This window comes from Cupressus sempervirens, chromosome 1, assembly GCF_028749045.1.
Source record: "Cupressus sempervirens isolate cs-2001-9-10 chromosome 1, ASM2874904v1, whole genome shotgun sequence".
In the NCBI taxonomy this organism is placed as follows: domain Eukaryota; kingdom Viridiplantae; phylum Streptophyta; class Pinopsida; order Cupressales; family Cupressaceae; genus Cupressus; species Cupressus sempervirens.
Window position 1 is genome coordinate 368,364,096 of NC_143118.1, and position 8,512 is coordinate 368,372,607.

The following is an 8,512-nucleotide window of genomic DNA, read 5'->3' on the forward strand; positions in this document are numbered from 1 at the left end:
TCATTCCTCATGAAAAAGTCCTGGAAAATAGTTATGTCCTATGATTATAATGAATTATTCCTAATTTGACATGCAAGTAAGACATATGGATACATCAAAACCATGGTTATTCATTTAATTTTTTATATCCCTAGGTTTTGTGGCTATTTTTTATATTAAAATGATCAGGCTACTATAATGTTTTAAGTTGTGATGTTCTGAAGCTTCTTTGGTCATAACATCAACCCATTTTGAATTCTAACTATTTTAGTAGTTGGGTGATCCCACAATAGTGGGTGTCACTTTTGTGGCATCAAGAAAATAGCAAAATGGTGGAAATTTTCCAAATTCCATTTCCACATGTTCCTGTGAACATATTAATTATGTTTGCATGAACCTAAAAATCTTATATATTCATGTTGACATGTTTAGTTTAACTAGGGTATGTTCATGCAAACATCCCTAATTAATAAGTTCCCATGAACATATTATTATGACAATTACAAGATTAAAACTCCCCATTTTTTGTTTTTAATTTCATTTTTACAGGGAGGGGAAATTTGATTTGGACATTGGAGTGAACAAACCTGATTGGTAAGCAAGTTGTGTCATTCCCCTCTAGATTTTGGTCATTGTGCTATTTTGTGTATGTTTATATGTTATTATTTGAATAGTTTAAATGTTTTAAAAGAATATTTTCATGTTAATTTAATGCTTTTGTTGTTTATGTGTGTTAGTTAATTCTATTAATTTATTGTTTATAATGTTTTTGATTTTGTTCAATATATATGAGTGTTATTAGAAAATACATTCGAAATTATTAAAAAACATTAGTGTAGAATATTAGATAGATATTAATTTAGTGTCAAGAAACAAATATACAATTTTTTTTTGTTAAATTAGATAAATATTAGAAAAACAATAGTCTAGAATATTAGAAAAATATTAGAAAATATTTTAAAAATGTTAATCTAGAATATTAGAAAAAAATTAATATAACATTACGAAACAAATTTATAAAAATATTAGTTTTATTAGAAAAACATTAGAAAAGGAATTACATTTATATTAGAAAAGCATTAGAAAATATTTTTAAAAACATTGGTCTAGAAAATATTAGAAAAATATTACAATATGTTACAAAAATGTTAGAAAATATTTTTTAAAATAGTTTAGAATATTATAAAAACATTCGAAAATATTTTTAAAATTAGTATAACATTAGGATTTACAAATTTAGAAAAATATTAGACAAAACATTACATTTATATTACAAAAACATTAGAAAATATTATTAAAAATAATTACTCTCTAGAATATTAGAAAAGTATTACAATATATTATAAAAACACTAGTGAATATTAAAAAATAATAGTGCAGAATATTGGAAAAATATTAAAAAATTAGTATAACATTAGGAAATAAATTTAGAAAATAATTTATTTTATTAGAAAAATATTAGAAAAAACATTATATTTATGAGAAAAACATTAGAAATTATTTTAAAAACTAATAGCATAGAATATTAGAAAAGCATTAGAAAATAGTAAAAAAATTATTATAACATTAGGAAACAAATTTAAAAAAATATTACTTTTATTAGAAAAATATTAGAAAAAAACATTATTATTAAGTATTGAAAATATATTTTAAAAATTTAGTCTAGAAAATATTAGAAAAATATGAGAAAATAAATGAAAAAAATTAGAAAATATGAGAAAAACATTACGAAGTATTTTTAAAAAATAGTGTAGAATATTAGAAAAACATTACTTGAAATATTAAAAAATGTTAATTTCTACAATTTTATAAAAATAAATTAGTATTTAACACTAAAGAAAATATTACTTTAGTATAACATTAAAGAAAATAAATTAGTATAACATTGGAAAGTATTAGAATTTCAAACATTTTAAAATATTTGAAAAACATTAGAAAAAACAAAAAAAAAAGATTAGTCTAGAATATTAGGAAATATTAGAACTCTATCTCCAACCATTACCCTAACCCTAACCCTAACTCAAACTCTAATCTAACCCTAGCTCAAACTCAAACTCTAATTTCTAACCCTAACTCAAACTTTAACCATAATCTAACCATAACTTGAAAACTCTAACCTAGGTAATCTAACCCTAGAATTTTAACCCTAATCTAATTAGATAACCCTAACCTAACCCTAAATGTAACTAAAACCCTACTCTAACCCAAGAATTCAAACCCTAATCTATGCCTAACTCAAACTAAAACCCTAACTGAACAATAAACTTATTAAAGTTACCCTAATATGACCCTAGAACCATAACTATAATCTAACCCTAACTTGAAGACTCTAACTTTCCCTAGAATCTAACCCTAACTATTCAACCCTAATCTAGTTCCACAACCCTAGAATTTAAACCCTAATCTTTAACCTTAACATTAACTCAAACCCTAATCTAACTCAAACTATAATCTAATCCTTATTGAAAACTCAAACCGTAATCTAACTCAATCTAACTCAAACCCACAAATCTAATCCTAAATGAAAACTCAAACCCTAATCTAACTCAAACAGTAATCTAAAGTAAACTCTAATCAAACCCTAATCTAATAGTAAACCTAGAAATCAAACCCTAACCATGCCCTAACTCAAAACCTACTCTAATCTTAATTAAAAACTCAGACCCTAATCATACCCTAATCTATCTCAAACCCTAATATAAATCAAATTGTAATCAAACCCTAGAAGCTAACTCAAATCATAAAGCAAACCTAGGTAATCTAATCCTAACTAAAAACTCAAACCCTAATCTAACTATAACCCTAATCTAACTAGATAACCCTGGGTAACCTAACCCTAACCCTAACTCAAACCCTTTAATCTAACTCAAACTCTAATGTAATACTAACTAAAAACTCAAACCCTAATCTAACTCAAACTCTAATTTGTATTCCTAACTTAAAGTTCTCAAGTTACCATAATCTAATCATAACCACATGTAAAAATCAAACCCTAACCAAACCCTAACTCAAATGCTAATTCTTGAAAACCCTAATCAAACCCTAATCTAAATAAAACCCTACATCAATCCCTAATCTAATCCTAACTGAAAACTCAAATGCTAACTCTAACTCTAACTGTCATGTAAATGATATATATTGATGTGTAGATTAGATTATGTGCGATAACACATCTTTTAAAAATAAAAATTTGTGTACTAGACTATATGTATATAGATGTATATATGTGTATTTACAATGTAATATTAGCTCCATCATTGTAGATATGACTTCACATGATTAGCCTACTCATCATCCTGAGGGTGATGAGGCTCCTACTGCAATTCCTACTCTAGCTCCTATTGTGATTCCTACAATAGCTTATGGTGCAATTCATGGTGCTACTTGTGGTGGCACTCGTTCTAGGGCTCATGCTAGGGCTCATGTTGTGGCTCATGGTTGGGCACATGTTGTGGCTCATAGTGTGATGCCTGTTGGAGGTCCTGGTGTAGCTCTGACTAGAGGTCCTATTGTAGCTCCTGCTGCCTCACCTCCACACATTGAAATTGATGCATTATTTGCATTTTTAGATCAAGAGATTATTAGATTAAAGTAGTCTATGTCGTCCTCTAATGATGGTTTATATAGAGACATATGTGTGAACATATGTAGTAGTTTATAGGATCTCATTGCTAGATTTAGAGCTCATTATTCACTTACCTCTAATGTATTAGCTGCCATATCTAGGGAGCTTAGAGATGAGGTTTTTAGGAGATGCATCATTTGATGACATCAAGAGGGTGGCTCCAAAAGACATCTTCAAACAAGACTTTTTTCCATCATATAAGGGTACATAGGGTAGGGTGAGATGCTAACAAGTGATACAGTGTAAAGATCTTGTTATCGCTAGTATGATTTATCCTCATTTTTTAGCCGCGCATGGTCATTATCCTTATAATGATCAGATACCTCTTTATTTTTTGTTACAGTTGTATCTTGAGTTCTACACTGGGTTCAATGTCAACTACTTAGATACTCTATATTATTGTGGACATGGCCATGGTTGGATCATAGATCATGACTAGTATCACAGTGTATAATGTCTACCACCTCTAGATGTGAGATGGTTCATTGGATAGAGACTTCCTCCAGTAACTCTAACACTAGCACCTATTGTAGATAGAGTTGTCAATGCTTCCTAGAGGGGAGCAATTGATAGTATTGGACACATTGCATCTGTGGATGCTAGTATCACATCTGACTTTCTTGGTCACTAAATTCATAGTTGACAGGTCATCTAGGTTGATCATCTTCAGAGGCATCAAGTAGCACTTTAGGCACCTCCCTTGATGAGGCATATAGAGTTGTTGAACTACCAGTACTAGGCGATGTTCATGAACTTTCTAGACAACACACAGATACGAATTTAGCATTTACTTTTAGGAGGATTTTTTGCAGAGTATCAGTTATATTTCTAATACACAAGGGATACCAGTTCACTTGGTGATGGATGTCGTTAAACACCACCAAAGCCCCATAGTTCCACAAGCACAAACAACAGTACTGATAGTCATACATAGTATAGCTCACAACATTCTACACCAGGCTCAAGACACTCTACAGATGACTTGGGCATATGAATTGGAGATGTGAGGATCACAACTAGTGCCTTGATGATTTTGATGAGTAGTTACAAGGGCTATCTGAGATTAATACTAGTCTAAGCATGGGGTTTTCAATGTACAAAGACATGTTATTTTGATCTATCACTGATTCTACATCACTACTTTGCATGTTACAAAGGAAACTTCACTCATCATTACCAGCAACCAGAGATTGTAGTGCTGAGGGTGGTTCAGTAGGTGTTGGAGTTTCAAGAAATGATGATGGTGTATTAGGATGAGATTTTGACACTAGAGGTGCATCGATAGATGATGTGATGGAGTCTAATGTTCATCGTCTACCTTCTGCGACCTAGGTAGATATATAAAATATTTTTAAATTTAAATATATATGAAATTTTAAATTTTAGTTCAGATAGATATTTAAAATATATAATAAATTGTGTAGGCACAAGTCCTTAAGCACACATGTGATTACGTCTAGTGTTGGGTTAGGGCATGTACATTAGAGAAAGGATTCTACTAAAATACCTAGTAGTTCTTAGGTACAAGTTTTAAATAGTTTGTAAAGTTATTAATGTTTCTAACTATATGCACTCGTATTCATGTACACACACACACATGTGTGTGTGTGTGTGTGTGTGTGTGTATTTGCAGGGCTTGGTTGTTGTACCTTAGCCATAGGATGTACAGGAGACCTAATCAAAGGGTCATTTTGGTCATATGCATCTTGAGGGGTTCCTCTAGAGTAGTAGTAGATTTATTTATATATTGATGTATTGATATATTAGATACTTTGTGTATTTTGGAGATATATGTATACATGTGTATTTCACTATTTATTTGACTATTTAGTACTTTAGTAGTTGGATGACATGTATTTGACCTTTTATACTTTATTAGCATACATGTTTATTCGAGACTTACAATTTGCATATGTATGCATTTTGGTAGAAATATTAGATGTAGATATGTTTATTCTTGAGATGTACATGCATGCATATATTTTTGTGTTTTAGTAGAACATTCATCATGAATTAGATTATAGATTTTAAACTTTAGATTTTTTTATGATCATTATAAAATAGTCAAATTAACTTCTCATTACCTACTTCAATAGTTAAATATGAAGAAGTTCCAAATTGATCTATGAACCTAATTTATAATTTTGACAAATAATAATAATATTGGGTAATTGAATTCAATTGAAATCTAGATTCTTAAAACTACTAAATTAATCCAAATGATTTAGATTACAAATTTAAAACATTATATTTATTTTTAATCATTATAAAATAATCAATTAGTAGGACTAAAGATACATATTTGGTAAATCAATTATTAGGACTAAAGATAACAATTTGTTAAATCAGTTAGTAGGACTAAAGATAAAAATTTGTTTTACGTGGATAAAAAAAAAGCTAATTAGGTAAGCCAATACATTATTTTTAAAAACTTAAATTACAAAATATAATAGTCTTAACAACCTTCATCCATTGTAATTAATATTATTAAAATCTATACATTTAAAAACACCTTAATAAACTAATAAACTAGGAGTATGATCCTACAATTAAAAACAGATAATGAGATGAAATTCAATAGTTTGAAAAGAAATTGATAGAAGAATTCTAACATATTAAATGATCTTTGATGCATATCTATCTAATGATTGTGTAAGTTACAACTAATTTGTATTGCCTATTTAGATCAAGTTGTTATTATTAAATTCATCCATTTTAATTAATATTATTAAAATGACACATTTATAAATTCTAGTTATTTATTAGTTTCATACTAATGAATCCTAAGATGGTAATTTCATCTCATTATGTGTTTTTAATTCCAATTAATATATTGCACGACACTTGAACTAATAAGATACCATACTAAAGTATAAAGATTATGTTTAATAAACTAATGATAAAATAATCTCATTATTATTGTAGTTTCATCTCATTATATATCAAGGTAAACACCTTTAAATTAATTCATATTATTATAAAATAAATCTTAAGAAGAAGTAATATTTATCTAGTTAAGATAATATTATTAAATTAATATAACATTCATCCCTTATAATTGTCTACATTGAAAGGTCCTGAAATTTGATATATCAAGGAAAACGGTTCTTTAAACTAATTCAAATTATTATAAAATAAATCTTAAGGATAAGTAATATCTAGAACCTTTAAGATAATAAAATATTAAATTAATATAACATTCATTGGGCTTCTACTTGTCTACATTTAGAGGTCTTACAACTTGATTTAAATTAAATTGTCTACCATCTCAAAGGCCAATTCAATGATGATGTACACTTATAACATGTAATATCTTCTCATGATCTTTAGTTTCTAGTCTCCACTTCTGATGTACACATTTAGATTTGGCTGGATGTAAACAAAGCCTGGTAGCAATGACCGGTTGGTTGTATTGTAAAACTTTGTTGTCAGGTTGATAATCAACAAAGGGTATTCCATGTTGGACTATTTAAGTCTTGCTTCAAATATGTTCCCTCTATCACAATAGAACATGCACCACAAATTTAAATATTTTAAAATTTGATAGATCTAAAGTTACCTATATATATATATATATATATATATATATATATATATATATATATATATATATATATATATATATATATATATATATATATATATATATATATATAGATATATATATATATCTGATTTTTTTCTGCTGCAGGATGGAACAAAGTTGTTCACTTCAAAACTATGAAGAGTTGTGGTACGATGATTGTTGCTAGTTGGAAAGATCGTTAGGACTGGTCCCTGGGGGGCTCCTCATAGATTCGAGTAGAGCTGGCCAATCTTCTCTCTCTTAGGTTGTGCAGTTCTTCTAAGGACAAAGATATCCTGGCTTGGGGTCCTTCGATCTACCCCCTCTGTAGGATGCATGGAGAAGATGTTTCTCATTTATTCTTCTTATGCCCTCTCTCTAGAGAAATATGGTATATGTGGTGGGAAGCATGGTGTAATGGATGCATTCATGCTGAATCTCTTATTGAGTTTTGGGATAGCCTGGGTAGACCCCTTGCAAAAACCTCATTCCTGCAGGTGGCCTGGGCTGTTGGACCTTCTTTCATTATTTGGAATCTTTGGCTAGAGCATAATCATTGGATTTTCTATAACTCTAGCCTGGGGGTCACTAAATTATGGTAGGTGATCTTGATTAAGCTTCAGGAAACTATCTGTGCTAAATGTGATATGACGAGGCCAGTGGATCCTGATGACTTCAAGATAGTTCAAAATTTGGGATTGGCAGACAAAGAGTTGGGAAGTAGAAGCAATAAAGGATCTTAGCGACTTAAAAGAAGAGTGTGTAGGATAGGGAGATGGAGACCTCCACCAAATGGCATCCTAAAGATTAATACTAACAGTTCCTCCCATGGGAATCCTGGATAGGCTCGTGTGAGGGGAATTGGGAGAGATGCAGATGGCATGGTTTGTTTCATATTCTCTATTCACAAAGGAGTTCATTCCAATAACATGATGGAGGCCTTAGCCATTAAGGTGGCTATGGAGCGAGCCTGCTCTCTTGGTTGGAGATGAATAGTGTATGAATCATACTCTCAGATTGTTGTGGACATGATAAAGCACCACAAAATAGAGGATTGTAACTGGCATATTGCCACTCTTGTTAGAGAGATTCTTCACTTGAGTAGCTTTGTTGATGAAATTTCCTTTTATCATATTCCCAGAGAATGGAATGGAGTTGCTGATGACTTGGCTAAATGGGCTTCGGAGAAAGATGCTAGTTGGGATATTTCTGATACGAATGATCTTCGTGCTGATTATGTAGGGACTTTTGAGCATTTAGTGGAAAAAGATAGAACTTAACAGTTTTGGGTAGTGGTTTGATGGATTGGGCCTGAGGCCTTTGTAATTTGGCTTTCACTGAAT